The sequence below is a fragment of the Lathamus discolor genome, chromosome Z (assembly GCF_037157495.1).
Source record: "Lathamus discolor isolate bLatDis1 chromosome Z, bLatDis1.hap1, whole genome shotgun sequence".
In the NCBI taxonomy this organism is placed as follows: domain Eukaryota; kingdom Metazoa; phylum Chordata; class Aves; order Psittaciformes; family Psittacidae; genus Lathamus; species Lathamus discolor.
Window position 1 is genome coordinate 60,662,524 of NC_088909.1, and position 9,554 is coordinate 60,672,077.

At 41.2% G+C, this 9,554-nt stretch overlaps 1 long non-coding RNA gene across 1 annotated transcript; it reads right to left on the bottom strand.

Moving 5' to 3' along the window:
* Nucleotides 1-7,534: 7,534 nt before the first annotated feature.
* Nucleotides 7,535-8,944, bottom strand: LOC136004594 (uncharacterized). Its single transcript, XR_010608543.1, has 3 exons — nt 8,680-8,944; nt 8,206-8,323; nt 7,535-7,609 (listed from the first exon to the last, which is right to left on the bottom strand). It is a non-coding gene; the product is annotated as an uncharacterized LOC136004594 (long non-coding RNA).
* Nucleotides 8,945-9,554: the final 610 nt, after the last annotated feature.

Sequence of the window (9,554 nt, forward strand, 5' to 3'; positions counted from 1 at the left end):
GTTTTCTGGCCAACTTCATTTAATGTTTATTAAACATAATGTACCTAGAAGAAGGCTTAAGGAGAGGTTATCATAATGTTCCTGTATTTAAAGGGTGGCTACAAAGAAGATGAAGACTTTCTTTTTACAAGGAGTTTCATGGAAAAGATGAGGGGAACTGGGCACAACTCAGCTCTGGGGAGATTCTGATTGACACAAAAGTAAACTTTTTTACGATGAGAACAATCAGACATTGGAATCACCTGCCTCGGGAAGTGGTAGATTCTCCAGGATTGGACACTTTTAAGATTCAGCTGGACAGGGTGCTGGGACATCTTGTCTAGACTGTACTTTTGCAAAAAAGGTTGGACCAGATGATCCTTGAGGTCCCTTCCAACCTGGTATTCTACTGTTCTATGATTTGAGAAAGGAAACATGAACTAAGAAGTACCGAAATTCATTGGTGGCCTTTTGTGTTGTTTTTCTAGCCCTTAGAGTATTCTTAATTTGGTTTCATTGTATGGCTGAAGTGACCCAATGTACCAATTGTTCTCCGGAAGATCAATGGAAAGCCATTGCATCTTGCTCTCTTATGTTTCTAAGGAAAGAACAGAGAATGATTTATGTTCCCAAGACCAGATAAGAAGGCCAAAGAAGAGATGGCATAGCAGGATGAAAGACATGGTTGGAAGTAAGGAGACATCCCTTGCTTGCCTTTAAATGGAGAGTAAGTGGCCCCCTCTCAGGCTGTGGGGCTAGTGAACCCTGTTTAAAAAAGAGATCCTTATGAAGGACAAGTGGATGCTGCTTGTTAGTGTGGTCACCAGAGCCTGGGACAAATGAGAGAGGAAAAATCTGGCTGGCAGGTAAAAGTCTGGTGGTAGTCAATGGTGGAGCTTTAGACCACCTTGGGGAATGTAGTGAAAGGCCCTGACGATACTATAGCTTTGTATTACTTGGTAGAAATAAAATTGAAATTGTAAGGAAAATAGCATGGGCTGTGATCTTGATGTGGCTATATTTTTTATGCACTGCAAGGGCAGCCTAGCAGGCTGCAGGAGTTACTACACTTACTACCTGACAGCATTTGAGCAGTGGCTTTCTTTAGTACTGATGAATTTTGCACAGCAAGAAGAATTACTAGTATACAGTGGAGCTTGTGTGTCTATTACAATCTTCTTTACATAATGCATGTCCAAAATGCTAACATCTCCATTAAGCTTGCTCTTGCTATTCTGGCTGTGAATCTAATGAGAAAAAGTAAAAATTAGGGATACTGTGTGAGATTAACTAAAACTTAGAATTACACTATGCCAATGAAAATAAAAGGCCACTCACTCTGTGATGTGTACTTGCATTTAGGTGTCTTCATAAAACATACCTATCTGCATCACTGCAAATCTGGTAGGTATTATGGTGGGTTTGGTGGGCTTTTTTAAATGTAATTTGATAATGTGCAAAATAACCTAAAGCAAAAGATGTGTGATGTAGAAAACCATGAAATAAAGTGCACTAAAAATAATGTCATCTTTGCTGTTCACAGAGGTAGGTTGATGAGATCAGTGTCTGGTGCCTAAACTATGAGAAAAATTGAAGAGGAATGATGGAATCTCTTGTTTTCACAGGTAACATTAGAGGCAGTGGAGTTATTGATGACTTTCTATCACTCAACTCTGTCAGGAACAGGGACCTCTACATTCATTTATTCGAAAGCTAGCAATGAGGGAAAGGAATAGACCTGTTCAAACATGCATTCTGGCCTCAAGCTGTCCGTTGCTCAGTTTGTTCATGTCTGAACAGGGTTAGATATCCATGGACACAAGAATAGAGAAGGATTTTGAGCTTGGCAAAACCAGAAGCACCCTGGTGGCAGGATGTATGTGGCTTGGCTGAAGAGTTTGTCTGATGGGCAAAAGATCTCGAATCAGATGGGTTAGAGGGCTGAAATGGCAGGGAGCCTTGAACAAAATTAAAAGGTTTGGCAGGATTCATAATCTAGGAGTGGAATAAGAATCCAAAACATGTTCCAAGATCTCTGCAACTGGGGCCATGGGTCAGGCAAGAAGATTAGTCTAAGAGTTTGTCTATACAGGAAATGGACTGGTTTCATGGAAATCATGATTCTACTATAGCTTGGCTGGTCTGTTTTCCAGTGTAAACAAGTCCTTAGCAAGGCAAAGAAATTATTATGAGAGAGGAAAGGCACTGTTGCCTTTGGGTGGTGTAGCGACCTATCTCAGGAACGGCACGGCGACCAACCCCAGGCCGCTCGGTCCATCTGCTCACAGACACCAATGTGGCGGACAGCAAATGGCGTTTATTGGTGGGTAACACAGCTTTATATACCCTGAGTTTACAACGTCACTTCCGTCTACTTACATCACAAACCAAGTGTTACTGGCTCTAGGGAGAGGGGCCTTATCTTCTTATCTTTCCGTACAGCGCAACATCTTCCAACCGCCGAACCCTAACTACCACAGGCACAAGGTTAGACAGATTTATCCATCAGTCTAAACTGTGGCTATCCCAGTGCTGGTTAGCCAGACGGCTTTCAGTCCTGTTTGTTAGAGACCAAGGAAAGCCACTCTGACAGATGGACATGTTAGCTAGGAAAATTGAGTCCTCATGAATACAGAGACAAGAGCTGCACATTTCACAGGAATGGCGGTGTCCATCTCCCATGACTTATACTTCCTCTTTTTGTGTTCTCCAGTCCTCATGGCCAAGGGGTGAAGAGCAATTATTTAATTTAAAGGGAGAGGAGAGTTTGAATAAACTTGTAGAATACTAAAGTTATGCGAATTAGTGTTTGGTCAGTGCAATTAAGTAGCATTCGATGGGACAAAAATGGTTAACACCAGCCCTCTAAACCATAGAGTGTAAGGCCAAGACTGAGAAAGAGATTTAGAGCTCCATTCCTTCCCACCAGGAAACCACACCTGAATTGGTATGCCGAAAGATTTCTTTTGCTGTGAAATTACACGGCACCTTGATTTTACACTGAAGATATTGAAATCCATGATTAACTGGCTATGAAGGCATTTAATCATTCAGTACATTAATCCCAGGGACAATTAAGTAGGTAGGAAAACCAACTAATTTATGGGAGTCCCTATGTTTTTTCTAGTATGCCATGGGTTCTTGCACTGGCAATCCCCATCTGCAGCTTGGAAGTTGTCAAGAGTGAAAATTGCAGCTCTAGAATTTCTCACCTGGAGGGCACAAGAAATGCTTTGAAATTAAGAAATAAAAACTTCAGAGGGCTTCTGTGAAATGATCAAAAGAGAAACAGTTAAACATGTGGGGCCAGCTCTAAAGCTGATGATTAAGTTAGAAGGTGAAGAATGACAATTTAAGAACATATTGAGATGAATGAGAAGATTCAGACCTCTTGGAGCTATTGCTCCAGGCTCTCTGCAGACTCAGAAGTGCCAGCATCAGCTGGTGTTTGAGGTACATTTATCAGAATTTCCTTTGCAGTCACAATGACTGGAAATACATTTCACAACATGCACACTTGGACCTTGGAGAACAACTGGGCATCAGAGAGAAGCTTCCACAGGCAACAGCACCTGCAGCAAAAATCACCACCTGAGAAGAGAACAGGAAGCAGCGACAGGCGTGATGATCCAATCTAGAGTCAGGGAGCAATTCTGAGTGCAAATTCAACTGAACTGGATCTAACTGGCTGCAGCATAGACCTAATTATATTCCCTGCATATGTAATACACTTTTTTTTTTTTTTTCCTGAAGAGCTGATGGTGGTTATTTAACAACTTTTCCTTTTCCTTTCCTTCCCTTCCTCCTTCTCCCTTTCTCCTTCCCTTCTGTTCTCCTTCTATTCTCTTCCCTTCCATTCTCCTTCCCTTCTGTTCTCCTTCCTTATCTCCTCTCCTTCTCTTCCTCTCCCTTTCTGCTTTCCCCTTCCCTTTCCCTTTACTCTTACCCTTATTCTTCCATTTTCCCTTTTTCCTTTCCCTTCTTTTCCTTTTCCTGTCTACTTTTCCCTTTGCCTTGCTCTTCCCTTTCTCCTTCCCCTTACTCTCCCCTTTTTCTTCCCCTTCCTTTTCCTCTTCCCCTTTAAACAGCACCTTGCTTTTCTTTGGCAGTTGTATGCTTCCCCTCCCTTATTTTTAAGGACTAGATGACATTGGTGAACTCCTCACTATTGCTTGCAGTACGTTACCAGAAGGACCAGCAAAGTGTAACTGGATCCTGTAGAACTAGGCACTGTACATATGTCAAACTCTTCCATGTGGCTACTTAAAATCAGAATATGCTCCCTACATTCACCGTATTTTCTTTCATCTTCCAAGTCTTTCATTAAGGCACACTTTCCACAAGAAATTGTCTCACTCATAATCATCTTACTCATGTGTTTGTGTGTGTGTTTGTGTGTGTGTGTGAAGGATTTCAAGACTGAGAGCAGAAATCATGCTAACATAAGTAGCATATCTGTTAAATCTCTGCTCAATCATACCACTTCTCATTACATTCCGTGTCAAGTTTTGATGCTCATCATGTTTTACTATTAGAATAGTAAGTATCAGCTTGATTGCAGCAATACCTTTTGTAAGACTACACAAAAAAGAGTACCACCCACTTGCAGTTGTCAGATTTTCAGATAAATTAGTTCATTACTGAGGAAATGATGGCTTTTTTTTCTGCCATCTTCTTTTGAAATTAATTCAAATATTAATATATTGATTGGACAGGTGGCATTTACATAGAGACTGATACGTATAAATAATTGTTACCTTTATGAAGACAGAATGGGATACTGAAACGTTTTTGTAATTATAGGTGAGGATTTTTTCCAAGTGTACAGGTACTATTTATGGACTTACTTTTGTATTCTTCTCTGCATCTTCCTTTTGTCCTACCTTCTCCCTGTTAGCAGGATCCACCCAGTCACCTTGAAGGCTGAAACGTATCCTGGATTTCCATAAAAGAACTTGGAAATTCTGACAATGCTAAAATAGTGCTGCCAAAAAGGAAGCAAAGCACACCAAACCGTTTCCATGTGTTAGAAACTTTATTATGGGCAATCTCAAGTCAGACAAGAATGGCCATAGGTTATGAACTATATTTTGAAGTCTACATTATAGCACCTGCCTTCTTATATATGCAGTTTTCTTTCATGACAATATCACTGCCCACCTCTGACTAGATCAGTATCTAATGGGCATTGTAAATACGAATTCACATTACAAATCTTGTCTCTTCAACTCTAGGGAACACAACAGCTAGCCGTAAATTGAAACCTGGAAACAATGTATTAGTGAGATTACAGAAGAAAGGCTTATTTCAAATACAGCACATAGAAATAAATTAATCAAGAAACTCAGCAAAATCCTACAATTTAAAATGCAGGAAGTCAAGGTGGGCATTAGGAAACTGAATAACTTTGAGGAGATCAGAAAAGGTAGCAGAAAACCAATGTAAATTTTAAAACCAGAGTAACACATTAAGAGATCAGTGTATCACAGTGAGAACATCAATGGAGAAAACCACGTGATTTCAATACCTAAGACCTACAAGTAAAAAGAGAAATATCTAAACTACTGAAAGTAATTGGTAAAGATTATTAAACCAATTAGATGCAAGAATGAGCCTGGCAGAAGATTTAAATTAGCAGTATATCCATTGGAGTCAATGAAGCCTGCCAAATTACATCATTGAGGTTTTGGATGATCATGTAGAGATACGGAATGTAAAAATAAAAAAAAAAAAAAAAAAAAAAAAGTGCCATAAATATACAGGAGTAGGAAAAAAAAAAAAGATAAAAATCAATCTTTAAAAAGAGATAAATGGACAGCAGATGAATGGTGAAGACCTTAGCTTTGTGCTGGTCACAAACTTAAGACTGTTCAAACATCTCCAGATTATCAGCAGCAGTGAAAAGCTCACAGGTAGGAAAGATGCCCAAAACAAATGACATTATTAGGAGAATAGTGTTTTGGCATGCACTTCAGCAGTGTTCAACTTTCTGCAGTGTGCATCCCAATGCTCACAGGGAAACTGAACTGGAATTGACCCACATATACAAGTGGGACTTCAGCAAAAGCTGAAGAAGAAACAACTTCATTAGGAAATAAACTGTAAGCTGAAGTAGTTCAAAAATAGGAGATAAAATGCATTGTTTCCTTTTTATATCTTCAAAGACATGCAAGATGGGAAATCAGCTATGCCTGAAATGCTTCCACGGGAAATGAAAATACCTACTGGAGTTGCTTCAAAAAATGAAACTTGGGCTAAATTTGTAATGTATCAATAAAAATGTCATCAAACTGCATATACCAGACAGATTATTCAGCAGTACCAGGTACTTCCCTACAAAGCCAGAGATGGCCTTGTTCAATTTTATGGTGGGTGTAGAAAAATTAGATACCAGAAAAACTGGCTAGGAATAGAACTGAAATCTATCAGAGGCTGTATATTACATGGGTCGATTAGGACATACAGAATAAAAATTATTTGACTGGCATTTGAAAGCTTAAGTTTCAAAAAAAAAAAAAACCCTGGAGTGCTGGGGAGACAGATGAAGAGATGCAAGTGTTGCGTTAGAGCCTGAAAAAAAAAAAAAAAAGGAAAAGATACATTTTTCAAGGGTTACATGTAAGAATAGCTTTGCATAAATCTACTAAAATATGGGGGGGGGGGGGTGTGTGCTGAAAAATGACCAGTAAATATAGCCAGAAAAAAATTTGTATCTGACCAATAAATTCAAAACTATTTCACAAATCACTCAGTACCTATCCCTTCTGAAGACAAAATCAAACTGTTTCTCTCTCGGTGTCTTCTTAGTAGCAAGTATAATATAATGTTGGAATATAGTGTTCCTGTATCAACCAGAAAACAGTTGTCATGATCCAGAAGGTCAGATGTTGTAAAGTGACTGCAGTTTCAACCTCATTGACTTCACCTAAAACCACACAGAGGTTAAATGAAATCCAGCTGTCTTTGGAAGGACTGAATTTCATAAAACTTAATTTGCACTTACTGCAGAGAATATTTTGCTTCTAAAGATTTCAAAAGTGCAAAGTGAATTTAATTAAGCTTCATGGTCACTGTTTGTTAACAGTAAGGTGTGAAGTCAGGATGCGCCTTTAGTTGCTTAGCAAACCGTTGTTGTGGCAATTATGGATTTTCCCAAAATCAGTTTGTTATCTGCCTTCTGAGAATGGATAAAACACCCCTTTGACTAGAATACATCTTGCTCTTTTGTTAAATCTAGTTGATCATTGAAAAGAGGATATATACGATGATTTACTCATTAAAGATCTAGGGCCATTTCTGCTTCATGTTTCAGTTACTATGGATGTGCTCTGCTCACTTCCAACACAGTTGTTTGGTTTGGTTTTTTTTCCCATTAATTCTACTGGGAGTTTGACTGGGCTCTAAACACTAGGTTTTCTGCTGCCTGCACTTCATAGACATGTTCTTAGGTTAGAGAAGTGATGACCTGTGGTATTCACCAAATCAACCCTGAAGCGTACCACAGCCTTCCAACACCATATATCTGTTACTTTTGATTCACACCGAAATTAAAAGGTTTTGGAGCAGGACCACTTCTCTTCGTAAAGTGACTTCTTGGCTCCTAATCCTGGTGTAGAGTTTCTGAGGAACCCTGGGGACAGGTATAAAACATAACTATGAGTTTACCCAAATAACTGAGCGCTGAAGATCAAGCAATGTCAAACAGCTGAAACCTATACATCTGTCAGATAAGGAAGTGATTTGCAGCACCCAACCTGGTCCTCACTAGTATGCTTCTTTTAGACAACATAGAAGTTTATCTTTCTATGGGTCTGCAACACGTGCACTACATTCTGCTTCCAACCAACTAGTTTCTCCTCAAAGTCCTCCACAATAAGGAAATCCGTGGAGGTTAAAGAAATAAGTGAGTTGCCAGGGTAAAGGTCAGAACAGCACAATTCTAATCTCCTTAGATAGGAAAGTGAAATTCTTTCAATAGCTGCAGACAATAATATTCTAGAGAAAGAGTGATATTTAGTTCTTCAGTGACCTGATACAATGCTTCCTCTTGCATAAGGTCTGTGAAACCTTGCTCTGGTAGGATAAAATAACCACAAAGATGTGGAGAATAAATAGCAAGTTCACTCTAACTTGTTGCAGGAAAAGGAAGAAACTCCTCCAAATCTGGGAAGGAATAAAAGAAGCCACTTTCAGTTCAGTGAGAGGCCATTAAAAACACTGCCTCACCTTAATCACATATAAAGAAGTGTGCTTTCAGTATCTTATTTTCCACATTGCTTTCCTCATGCCTCCTGCTCACTATGGCTGCGTTCACTGTCCATGCTAAATGTACCAGCTTCCTATCCTGAGAATTAGATAATTAGAGATCATGGAGAAATAGGTTTGGCTGGAAAAAAAAAAAAATTAAAAAAAAAAAAAAAAAAAAAGGAAGGCAGAATAGCACCATCTTGAGCTTTCTGCAGTTTGCTCACCCCTCTGCCTCTGGCCTTCCTGCCATAGGGCTCACTGTGCAGCCCACCATTGGGCTTCCAGTGGCTACAGCAGCAGGATGCAGGTGTCAGCCAGGGCCATGCAAACCTGTATCACTGCATGTAAGCAAAGACCTGGACTGGGGGCGAAATACTTGGGCCCAGGTGTAACCAGTGCAAAAGACTGGAAAATGCGTTTTCCCTCACTCCATGCCCTCCTTCCCCTGCCTACCTGGTGGAAAATCGTCCTTCTACCCATGGTCGATGGGGAAGTATTCGGGTTTTTATTTAAAACCAAGAACGTCCCCTTCCTGTGCCTTCAGCCAACGCCGCGGTGGGACACAACTGGGAAGATGGGCAGAATCCGAAATCTCCTCTCGCCGCGCCCCACCTCCCCGTACCCCGCCAACTCTGGGTGGGAATCGGGGAGTTCCAAGCGTCACCGTGAGCTCTGGCCCGTCTTCCCCACTGCTGTCCCGCAGGTGGGCTGCCAGGACAGAGGCGGTACCAGCGCCTTTGTCTACACCCCAGCTTGGCCAGCGACCCAAATGCCAGCACTCAGAGAGGTGCAAACTATCTTCATTGGCCTTAATGGGGCCATTAACATGCCGGGGTAATTAGGACCAGGGGTCTGTCAGCACTGTTAACCCTTTCAGCTAACCCTTTCACTGCTGGGCAAGGTGGCGAAAACCCTTCCCTGGCGGCCACCACCGCGGAGGGTCCTGCATTCCCCGGACCTGCTCCGCTCGCCGCGGCTGGACAAGGCTTTAGACCTGGGCCCCCGCGCTGCTCTCCAGCGCCGGGGTGCCTCTGTACACCTGGCATCTGCCCCGGCACCAGCCGGACACCGGCGCTCCCCGACGGAAAACGGGGATACCCCACAGGACCAGCTTCCCCTCGGCCTCCATGCGCCAAAGAAAGAGGGATAGGGTGGAAAAACATCTCCAGGTTACCTCCATGGAGATTTTTTCTTTTCCCGTTTATTTTCTTTTTGTCTTTTCTTTTTCTCTTTTCATTTTATTTTTTTTTATTTTCTTTTTTTCTGCTCCTTCCTTATCCTTCCTTGCTTATCCTTCCTTCCCTATCCTAGCTTCTATCTTTCCTTCA